The sequence below is a fragment of the Rutidosis leptorrhynchoides genome, chromosome 9, assembly GCF_046630445.1.
Source record: "Rutidosis leptorrhynchoides isolate AG116_Rl617_1_P2 chromosome 9, CSIRO_AGI_Rlap_v1, whole genome shotgun sequence".
Classification (NCBI taxonomy): Eukaryota; Viridiplantae; Streptophyta; class Magnoliopsida; order Asterales; family Asteraceae; genus Rutidosis; species Rutidosis leptorrhynchoides.
Window position 1 is genome coordinate 303,216,469 of NC_092341.1, and position 12,408 is coordinate 303,228,876.

Below are 12,408 nucleotides of genomic sequence, written 5' to 3' on the forward strand. Positions count from 1 at the left end.
ATATTCAATATCTATACTAGGAATTAAAAGTATATCTAGGAATCAATCTTTGATATATGTTCCAAGATTCAACTAAAATCATGGTGAGAGTTTATTGCCCTTCATCGTAGTGGAAAATATTAGTTAGTCATTACTTTATGTTTATAAAGAGACTCAAATATACTTTTTTTTTTTTATATCTTTTATCTGATATGGGAGGAGTTGGCACACATAATGTTTCACTACTAGAGATATTACTTTTAGTGTAGACACCTATTGGGAGGACAGTCGTGTCCTTGCAAATGTTAGGTAGATGACAAAAATGTTGAATTTTAAATTTGACTGATTCTATTGTGATGACATGTCGTGCAATAGATGTTATTTATTTTAGTTTTGTTTTTTTAATCTCGCTATAGGTAATTTATCTGATTAAATAAATTTTATTATCTCTAGCGGGAAAATGTCCTCTCAATAGAGTGTTTTATTTCTTCTCTCTTTTTCTTATAAATAACTAGCTTCTTGCGTTAACATGGTTCTCTCAATAGAATTGTTGAATTAAGCTTTTAACAAGAACTCTATTGTGAGGACATATGTAATGTATATTGTAAGGACATTTAACGTTTTGTGACGACTTATGTTCTCGCTAGATATGTGTTGGTGATTTTATCATCTAATGAATACTTTCGTGTAATTGAATTACTAAGTAGAGAATGTAAGTAATCTATTGCTACTCTAAAACGGATTCGGTGAAGTGTGGAATACACGTTCGTAAAGAGTGAAATAAATTGCGGTATTCGAACGTGAACTTGATGAACTTGAAAATGGCTTTAATTGTGCAACCTGACTAAATTGGGGTGACACGCCGTGCCAGTAAGTGGCACACCGTGCCACATAAAGGCTGGAAAAACATAAGCTAAGTGACGTGCCACTAATTAGCACGCCGTGCCAGGGTCGTTTTCTTACAGTTTTATTTTTTTTTGAAAGGCAAGCAAAAATTTTATTAGAAAAACCAAAGAAACAAGAAGATAGGATCCATTAGAGGTGGATCATCTAAACACTCACATATTGTAAAACAAACGAAAACACGACAATTACACACGAGAAGCACACGAGAAAAATTGGCTCGAAACGAATAATTACACTAGAGAGAGATACGACCGGGTTTGAGATCCACGTTTGCCAATCTAAATTCCTCCCTCTCGCTCTATTGGAGATCCAATCAAACGAAATGGTTTGTATTTCATTGAGAGCTACAGGGGGATTCCAATTTTTGTCTCGGAACACCTTATTATTTCGGTTTTTCCAAATGAAATACGCACCAATCCACTTAATTGCTAACCATATTGAATTCCCAAGGCTCGACATTGAGGATGAATGATTGCTTTCCATAAGAAGCTCGTTAATGGTAAAATTGTTGAAAGAACCCATATTCCACCATTTAAAGATTCGATCCCATAACTCAATCGCGTGTTTACAAAAAATAAGTGCATGTTCCACCGTTTCCAAACCATCGTCACAAAGTGGGCAACGTACACTGTGAAGATCTATTCCACGTTTATCCAGCTCGACTCTCACGGGTAACCTTTTCTTTGCGGCTCTCCAAACGAAAATTTCTAATTTTTTCGGAATCAACTTGTTTCGAATAGTACCTTGTTGAGCAGTAAATTCGTCCAGAATTATATCATCTATAGCAGCGGTTAGTTTACTGACTTTGAAGGCACCATTTGAAGCCATTGACCATTTAACTTTGTCTTTGTTATTGCGATTAAGTGAAACATTTGAGATCATATTGCTTAGCGACTCGAATTCCCTCGATACTCTGCCTGAGATTTCACGTCTCCAATTGCAAGTAGCTGACTCTACTCCGCCTTCCATTCTTTCCTTGATTGTTGCGTCTGAATGTAGCTCAAGCCTATATAATCGTGGGAAAAGATTACAAAGCTTGACGTTGCCAATCCAATATTCTTTCCAAAAAAGTGTATCACCTCCATCACCCACTGTTTTTACAAATGATTCTTTGAAGTGAACCTGCAAGTCTTCTATTTCTTTACCTGCTAATACAATATTATACCAAACACCAATCTTTGAGGACATTTCGTTATCCGTTAGTAATCCACCGCTTGCGCCATGAATACTACGAATTACTTTGGCCCAAAGTGAGTCGGTTTCTGTTTTAAACCTCCACCACCACTTTCCAAGTAATGCTAAATTTTTACTTTTTAAAGACCCGATATTTAACCCCCCATTCCCGTAAGAATTTAAGACTTGATCCCATTTGACCCACGACATTTTTGATCCCGAACCCGACCCGCCCCAAAAGAAAAAACGTCTTACACTCTCGTGTAATTTAATCACACAAGGTGGAGCACGAAATAGCGAGAAATAGTACAATGACAAACTCGTAAGAACCGATTTAATCTTACAGTTTTATGTATTTACATGTTATTTTCAACCACCTTTTAATAGACTTTTGACATACATTTTCACACATTTTCTCTACACAAAATACACAGAAACATTCATATACAATCATCTTATTTAATTCTCTTTTAGCCAAGAGATTAAGTAGTCCTTGTCTTATCCTAATCGATATTTCATGCAACCCGTGGCTAATTGGGCCGAATAATTGATTCGGAATGTGCTTCACGATTCAAGGATCAATTCAGTTGTTAAGATTCTGGAAACCCAACATTTATATAACATTCGAATCAAGTATTTGAAAGAATCATGGTCGGTGAATCAATGAAGGATATGACAAGCAAGTTTGCAAAATTGGAAAAGTTTGATGGTGTTGATTTCAGGCGATGGCAGAAAAAGATGATGTTCTTGTTGACAACCTTGAAGGTTGCGTATGTTATATCAACGTCGGTGCCTGTTGTGTTGGAGAATGAAACTCCGGAACAAGCCCGAAAGAGATACAAGTGGGACAATGATGATTTCATTTGTCGTGGCCACATACTGAATGATATGTCTGATATTCTTTTTTATGTTTATCAATATGTTGGAAGTGCTAAGGAATTGTGGGATTTGTTGGAAGCAAAGTATATGGTTGAAGATGATTTAGTAAGATGTTTCTTGTTAGTAATTTCAATAATTACAAGATGGTTGACAATACGCTTGTTATGAGCAATTCCACAAAATCCTTAGAATTTTGGGGCAATTTGCTCAACATAACTTGAAAATGGATGCATCCATTTTTGTGTCTTGTATTATTGATAAGTTGTCACCATCTTGGCAAGAGTTTAAACATACCTTGAAACACAAGAAAAAAGAAATGAATTTTACCGAGTTTGGTGGATTCTTGCATGTTGAGGAATCAATACGGGTGCAAGAAGGTGATAAGGGTAAGGGTAAGGAAACGGTATCATCTTCTGTCAATATGATCGAAGATAATAAACGTGGAAATAAAAACAACAAATACAAGAAGCCTAATGGAAAGAAACGAAAGCTTGATGCTAGTAAGCATGGTTCCAACAAGATGACCAAAAGGACTTGTTGGAGGTGTGGCAAATCTGGTCACTTCAAAAAGGATTGTCGTATGAAAAACATTGATGGAACAAGCATTTCGTGTGCGGGACAAGGATCTAAGGATTCGGCTCCAAACCAAGGTCAATTTCTTGACTTGTTTAATCCTGTTCAGAATTATGAATCACATATTTCTGAGGCATTTTATGTGCAAGATGATAATGTTGGTTATTCGGGTTCCACCTGTCATCCAAGCAAGGATCGTTGTTGGTTCAAGACATTTGTACCGGACAATGATGTGCTTCATATAGGCAAATCATCGATAGCTAATGTTCTTGGCCGTGATAGTGTAGTGTTAGAATTTAGTTTTGGAAATACTATTACTCTTTTTAATGTTTTGTATGTACCTAATTTTCGTAAGAATTTGATTTCGAATCATATCTTAAATAAGTGTAGATATAAGCAGGTGTTTGAATATGATAAGTATATCTTATCTAAAGGTGATGTGTTTGTTGGTTTTGGCTATTACAACAATGGCATGTTTATGCTAAATCTCAAAAATAATTTCTATTGCCATGAATTCAGCTTTATAATTAATTCTATTTCTAAAGATTTATGTGTGTGACATGCTTGGTTAGGACATGCACATTATAAAAGATTGCATAAACGTGTAAAACTTGTATGTTGACTAAAATTATTAGGCAACCTTTCAAAGATGTAAACAAGAATTTTTTACCTTTAGAATTAATTCATATTGATCTATGTGACTTCCATGTTACCCCTTATTTGGGTAACAAGAAGTATATGATCACATTTATAGATGATCGTCTAGGTTTTGTTATGTATATCTTTTGCATGCCAAAGATGATGCCTTAGACAAGTTTGGAATCTATAAAACATAAGTAAATTTGCAACAAAATGGTTCAATTAAGATATTACGTACCGATAGAGGTGGTGAATATTATATTTTCAATCAATAGGTGTAATCTACCAAACCATGAATTCTTATACACCACAACAAAATGGTGTATAGGTCTATTAAAGAAATGGTTATTTTCATGTTGTTCTATTCGGGTTTGATTGAAGGATTTTGGAGTGAAGCCATATTAACAGCTTGTTATATTTTGAATAGAGTTCTCAACATAAAGGGAAAGACCACACCTTATGAACTTTGGTATAAAAAGCGTCCAAACTTTCATTATTTTTCTGTTTGGGGATGTCGGGTAGTCATAACACTACCGGAACCTAAAAAGAAATTTTTGGGTGAGAAAGGTATTGATTGCATCTTTATTGGATATGCGGGGCATTCTAAGGCCTAAAGGCTCTATGTTATTGAACCTAATGACTCAGTGTCGGTTAATACCGAGATAGAGTCTAGGGATGCTATCTTTGATGAATCTCGGTTTACATCAATACCTAGACCAAAGGATGTGGTGCCTATGCCTATTTCAAATGAACCCTCCAAAGAAGCTCAATAGGAAGAAATTCCTAATAAGACACCCGAACCTCGTAGAGGGAGTCGAACTAGAACTCCTAAATCATATGGTTTTGATTTTCAACTATTTTTAATTGAAGGATCTAGAGATTGTGTTCAATCTCAATTATGTTATTGTTATAATATAGAGGAGGATCCTAGAACCTTTGATGAAGCTATAAGATCTCGTGATGTTGCTTTTTAAAAAAAAAGTCGTCTGTGACGAGATGGATTCTATCATGAAAAATAACACTTAAATTTTGACTGACTTACCACCGGATTGTAAGCCATTAGGCAATAAAAGAATCTTCAAAAGAAAAATGAAGGTCGGTGTGATGATTGATAATGGTGTATCCTATCGTATACACGCGTAAAAGGCATAACGATTGCATAAAAGTAGCATCAGGAAGGCTGAAAGCAACAGTTTTGTGGAGTTGTCCGTCCAGCATTCCCCGCTGTACAGGCTGCTCCGTCATGCGTAAGCCCTGAAGGCCGCCTAGCGCGTAAGCCCTGGCCGGAGAACGCCACCTTCAGCGTAAATTACGGATCACAAGTAAACTGAACTTATCATCATCTGACACGTGTCCCCAAGCAATCTGGTGGATCTAACACTATAAATAGACCCCTTGGGTTGTCATTTTACACAAGTTCAGATATTCTGACAACTTTGAGAGCTAAGACTTCGCTTCTCTTTCTCTCTCTACTTTCTCTCACTAGAAGTCATCCGGCTAGCACTTCTACGCTCTACGGACGACAGATTGATTAAGCCACCCCACAAGTTTCTACACTTGTGAACCGGGTCTGCAGGGATTATTTCCCGAGGGTAAAAATCAATCGGCAACACTCCGCCCTACTAAAGCTAGATTACTTCTAGTCTCTTGTTGACATACTAAGCCTTACCTCATAAGGAAATAGGTGTTAACAATGGCTCCATCCATTATTAAGACGAATCATCTCACTAATACTGATAAAGACGGCGAGGATAACGAATTCATACCCATAGAAGTGGGCATGATACATCCATGGAAAGCGGGACAACGGAGGAAGGCAGAAGTATTAGAAGATTGGGAAGAACAATTAATATCATTTCCTTTTATGTGTAACACAAACCCATCCGATGGTCCAGTAGTTATAGAAGCGCGAGTTGCAAATTGCTTAATACGCAACATTTACACTGACACAGGAGCTGAAGCAGACATCATGTATGAACATTGCTTCATACAGCTACCCAAAGATGTACAAGAAAGAATGAAGGAAACATATGTGCCGTTGGCAAGTTTTACAAGTGAGCCGTCGTGGTCTGAGGGAAGTATTTTGCTTGAAGTAACCTTAGGCAAGCCACCCCTAAGACGTACAGCCAACATTGAGTTCTTGGTGGTTAAAGCAAATTCTGTAGTGACCCGAACTTTTCCATGTTTATATATATTAATTGAGATTGATATTTACATGATTAAATGTTTCCAACATGTTAAGAAATCAAACTTATTAAGACTTAATTAATTGAAATATGTTTCATATAGACAATTGACCACCCAAGTTGACCGGTGATTCACGAACGTTAAAACTTGTAAAAACTATATGATGACATATATATGGATATATATATAGTTAACATGATACTATGATAAGTAAACATATCATTAAGTATATTAACAATGAACTACATATGTAAAAACAAGACTACTAACTTAATGATTTTTAAACGAGACATATATGTAACGATTATCGTTGTAAAGACATTTAATGTATATATATATCATATTAAGAGATATTCATACATGATAATATCATGATAATATAATAATTTAAAATCTCATTTGATATTATAAACATTGGGTTAACAACATTTAACAAGATCGTTAACCTAAAGGTTTCAAAACAACACTTACATGTAACGACTAACGATGACTTAACGACTCAGTTAAAATGTATATACATGTAGTGTTTTAATATGTATTTATACACTTTTGAAAGACTTCAATACACTTATCAAAATACTTCTACTTAACAAAAATGCTTACAATTACATCCTCGTTCAGTTTCATCAACAATTCTACTCGTATGCACCCGTATTCGTACTCGTACAATACACAGCTTTTAGATGTATGTACTATTGGTATATACACTCCAATGATCAGCTCTTAGCAGCCCATGTGAGTCACCTAACATATGTGGGAACCATTATTTGGCAACTAGCATGAAATATCTCATAAAATTACAAAAATATGAGTAATCATTCATGACTTATTTACATGAAAACAAAATTACATATCCTTTATATCTAATCCATACACCAACGACCAAAAACACCTACAAACACTTTCATTCTTCAATTTTCTTCATCTAATTGATCTCTCTCAAGTTCTATCTTCAAGTTCTAAGTGTTCTTCATAAATTCTACAAGTTCTAGTTACATAAAATCAAGAATACTTTCAAGTTTGCTAGCTCACTTCCAATCTTGTAAGGTGATCATCCAACCTCAAGAAATCTTTGTTTATTACAGTAGGTTATCATTCTAATACAAGGTAATAATCATATTCAAACTTTGGTTCAATTTCTATAACTATAACAATCTTATTTCAAGTGATGATCTTACTTGAACTTGTTTTCGTGTCATGATTCTGCTTCAAGAACTTCGAGCCATCCAAGGATCCGTTGAAGCTAGATCCATTTTTCTCTTTTCCAGTAGGTTTATCCAAGGAACTTAAGGTAGTAATGATGTTCATAACATCATTCAATTCATACGTATAAAGCTATCTTATTCGAAGGTTTAAACTTATAATCACTAGAACATAGTTTAGTTAATTCTAAACTTGTTCGCAAACAAAAGTTAATCCTTCTAACTTGACTTTTAAAATCAACTAAACACATGTTCTATATCTATATGATATGCTAACTTAATGATTTAAAACCTGGAAACACGAAAAACACCGTAAAACCGGATTTACGCCGTCGTAGTAACACCGCGGGCTGTTTTGGGTTAGTTAATTAAAAACTATGATAAACTTTGATTTAAAAGTTGTTATTCTGAGAAAATGATTTTTATTATGAATATGAAACTATATCCAAAAATTATGGTTAAACTCAAAGTGGAAGTATGTTTTCTAAAATGGTCATCTAGACGTCGTTCTTTCGACTGAAATGACTACCTTTACAAAAACGACTTGTAACTTATTTTTCTGACTATAAACCTATACTTTTTATGTTTAGATTCATAAAATATAGTTCAATATGAAACCGTAGCAATTTGATTCACTCAAAACGGATTTAAAATGAAGAAGTTATGGGTAAAACAAGATTGGATAATTTTTCTCATTTTAGCTACGTGAAAATTGGTTAGAAATCTATTCCAACCATAACTTAATCAACTTGTATTGTATATTATGTAATCTTGAGATACCATAGACACGTATACAATGTTTCGACCTATCATGTCGACACATCTATATATATTTCGGAACAACCATAGACACTCTATATGTGAATGTTGGAGTTAGCTATACACGGTTGAGGTTGATTCCAAAATATATATAGTTTGAGTTGTGATCAATACTGAGATACGTATACACTGGGTCGTGGATTGATTCAAGATAATATTTATCGATTTATTTCTGTACATCTAACTGTGGACAACTAGTTGTAGGTTACTAACGAGGACAACTGACTTAATAAACTTAAAATATCAAAATATATTAAAAGTGTTGTAAATATATTTTGAACATACTTTGATATATATGTATATATTGTTATAGGTTCGTGAATCAACCAGTGGCCAAGTCTTACTTCCCGACGAAGTAAAAATCTGTGAAAGTGAGTTATAGTCCCACTTTTAAAATCTAATATTTTTGGGATGAGAATACATGCAGGTTTTATAAATGATTTACAAAATAGACACAAGTACGTGAAACTACATTCTATGGTTGAATTATCGAAATCGAATATGCCCCTTTTTATTAAGTCTGGTAATCTAAGAATTAGGGAACAGACACCCTAATTGACACGAATCCTAAAGATAGATCTATTGGGCCTAACAAACCCCATCCAAAGTACCGGATGCTTTATTACTTCGAAATTTATATCATATCCGAAGGGTGTCCCAGAATGATGAGGATATTCTTATATATGCATCTTGTTAATGTCAGTTACCAGGTGTTCACCATATGAATGATTTTTATCTCTATGTATGGGATGTGTATTGAAATATGAAATCTTGTGGTCTATTATTACGATTTGATATATATAGGTTAAACCTATAACTCACCAACATTTTTTGTTGACGTTTTAAGCATGTTTATTCTCAGGTGATTATTAAGAGCTTCCGCTGTCGCATACTTAAATAAGGACAAGATTTGGAGTCCATGTTTGTATGATATTGTGTAAAAACTGCATTCAAGAAACTGATTTCGATGTAACATATGTGTATTGTAAACCATTATGTAATGGTCGTGTGTAAACAGGATATTTTAGATTATCATTATTTGATAATCAACGTAAAGCTTTTTAAACCTTTATTTATGAAAAAAAGGTTATGGTTTGTTTTAAAATGAATGCAGTCTTTGAAAAACGTCTCATATAGAGGTCAAAACCTCGCAACGAAATCAATTAATATAGAACGTTTTTAATCAATAAGAACGGGACATTTCAGTTGGTATCCGAGCGTTGGTCTTAGAGAACCAGAATTTTGCATTAGTGTGTCTTATCGAGTTTGTTAGGATGCATTAGTGAGTCTGGACTTCGACCGTGTTTACTTGAAAAATGATTGCTTAACAAATTTTGTTGGAAACTATATATTTTTAACATGTGAATATTATGTGATATATTAATCTCTTAACGCGTTTGATATTATGTGATAGATGTCTACCTCTAGAACAAGTCCCATTGGCTCACCTAATAATAATGAAGAGTCAAATGTAAATTGGAATGATTCGTGGACTGATTCACAAGTTCCCGAAGAGGAACCGGAAGAAGAGTCGGAACCGGAAGAAGAATCGGAACCGGAAGAAGAATCGGAACCGGATGAAGAAATAGAACCGGTGGGGGAAATAATAAAATGGTTAAGTAAAAGAAAATCCTCAACCAACCGACCAAGGTTAATTATGGTCAATGGTGTTTCCGCCAAGGAAGCAAAATATTGGGAGGATTACCAATTCTCCGATGAATCGGATTCCGACGAGAATTCCGATGATGTTATAGAAATTACCCCAACTGAATTTAAAAAGGCAAAAGAAAATAATAAGGGAAAGGGCATAAAAATAGAGAAATCTAATTCCAACCCCGATGAACTTTATATGTATCATCAACCCCCGAAGTCCTTAAGTTGTAACAATGACCCGGGAACCTCTAAACCACCAGGTTTTTCTAAACCAATGTGGAAAACGACGGCTCGTATTAGGGGAACATCATATATCCCTAGAAACTTGGCCAAACGAACCAAAACCAAAGAAGAAGAAACAAGCGAGTCGGAATAAGATAGTTGTATTCGTGTGGTGTAATATATGTAATATAGTGTGCTTATGCTTTATGATATATGTAAAAATTGCTTGTATTAATAAGTATTTTTTTTTTATGAATCTAACTCTTGTCTATTTTACAGTATAAAAACACAAAATAGATAGACAACCTAATATTTTAAGAGACCTACCCGGAGACATGATTGATGAAATCTTGTCTAGAGTCGGTCAGAATTCTTCGGCACAACTATTTAAGGCGAGATCAGTTTGTAAGACATTCGAAGAACGTTCCAAGAATGTCTTGGTTTATAAGAGACTTTCGTTTGAAAGATGGGGGATATCACATTGGGAAATCCATAAGTTACGATGTGTTTACTTTGACGCATATATTGCGGGGAACCCAAATGCTATTTTACGCAATGGGTTAAGAAATTATTTTGACTCAATATATCCGAATATTGGACTTCGTGATTTAGAAAAAGCGGCTAACATGCAACATAAAGAAGCATGTTATGCTTACGGATTAGTAATGTTCGCTTCTCACCAAAGTGAGAACAAGAACATCGGGCTACAACTATTAAACAAAACGTTCCCACAAGTGACGAAGTCGGTAATTGGGGTAAGAAATGAGGTTTTTAGAATGTTACGGGACTGTTGGACATTACGTAACCCTCGTCCCTTTGACGACGTTACAACACGCTGTCTTATCAACGGCCATAACGGTTATGTTCCACAAGACCAAGGATGGGAAGTAATCCTAGTAAAACCAGAATGCATGACTTGTTTCTGGATGTATGAATTACGTGTCTTTATTGCCTTTGCTGAACGACTTGTGTACTAGCTAGAATTATCTTCACAACCATCTTGTATCAAATTTATTGTGTGCTATATTTCATGCTATATGTAAAATAAGCGGTATTGTAAGTTTGTAAAATATTGTGTAAAAGTTTGAACGCGAAATATTATTATAATCAGTTTTTCATATAGAATTGTAGTAGTTGAATTGTATATTAGCTACTAAGTATGAACTTAACGGGTAGGTACTACCCGAATTTAAACTTATAAAACGCTAATATGAAGAAAAAGCTTTTATAAATGAGTTCATATTATGCTACGAAATACTATTAACTACTCTTAATATTCTGTATGATTAACTTGTTCCATTTGACTATTTTGAAGGAAATGGCACTGACTACTCGACACACCGTGAATATGAATGAAGAGGAATTCCGTACTTTTCTAGCTTCAAACATAGCCGCAGTACAGGCTGCGCTACATGCCAACAATAACCTTGGATCTTGCAGTACAGGAAATCGTGTAGAATGCACCTACAAAGAATTCACTGCCTGCAAACCTTTGAAATTTGATGGAACTGAAGGACCGATCGGATTGAAACGGTGGACCGAGAAGGTCAAATCGGTGTTTGCCATAAGTAAGTGTACTGAAGAGGACAAAGTGAAGTACGCTACGCATACCTTCACAGGTTCTGCGTTAACATGGTGGAATACCTATCTAGAGCAAGTGGGACAAGATGATGCTTACGCACTACCGTGGTCAGCATTCAAGCACTTGATGAATGAGAAGTACCGTCCCAGAACCGAGGTCAATAAGCTCAAGACAGAACTTAGAGGGTTACGAACCCAAGAATTTGATATTACCACGTATGAAAGACGATTCACAGAATTATGCCTATTGTGTCCGGGAGCATACGAAGATGAGGAAGAGAAGATCGACGCGTTTGTGAAAGGATTACCGGAAAGAATCCAAGAAGATATAAGTTCACACGAGCCCGCCTCCATACAACAGGCATGTAGAATAGCTCACAAACTAGTGAACCAGATTGAAGAAAGAATTAAAGAACAGACTGCTGAAGAGGCCAATGTGAAGCTAGTCAAAAGAAAGTGGGAGGAAAACGGTGATAAGAATCACCAATACAACAATAACAGCAATTACAACAATAATCGCAACAACTATCCTAACAATCGCAACATCAATCGCAACTACAACAAACGGCCCAACAACAACAATAACAACAACAAC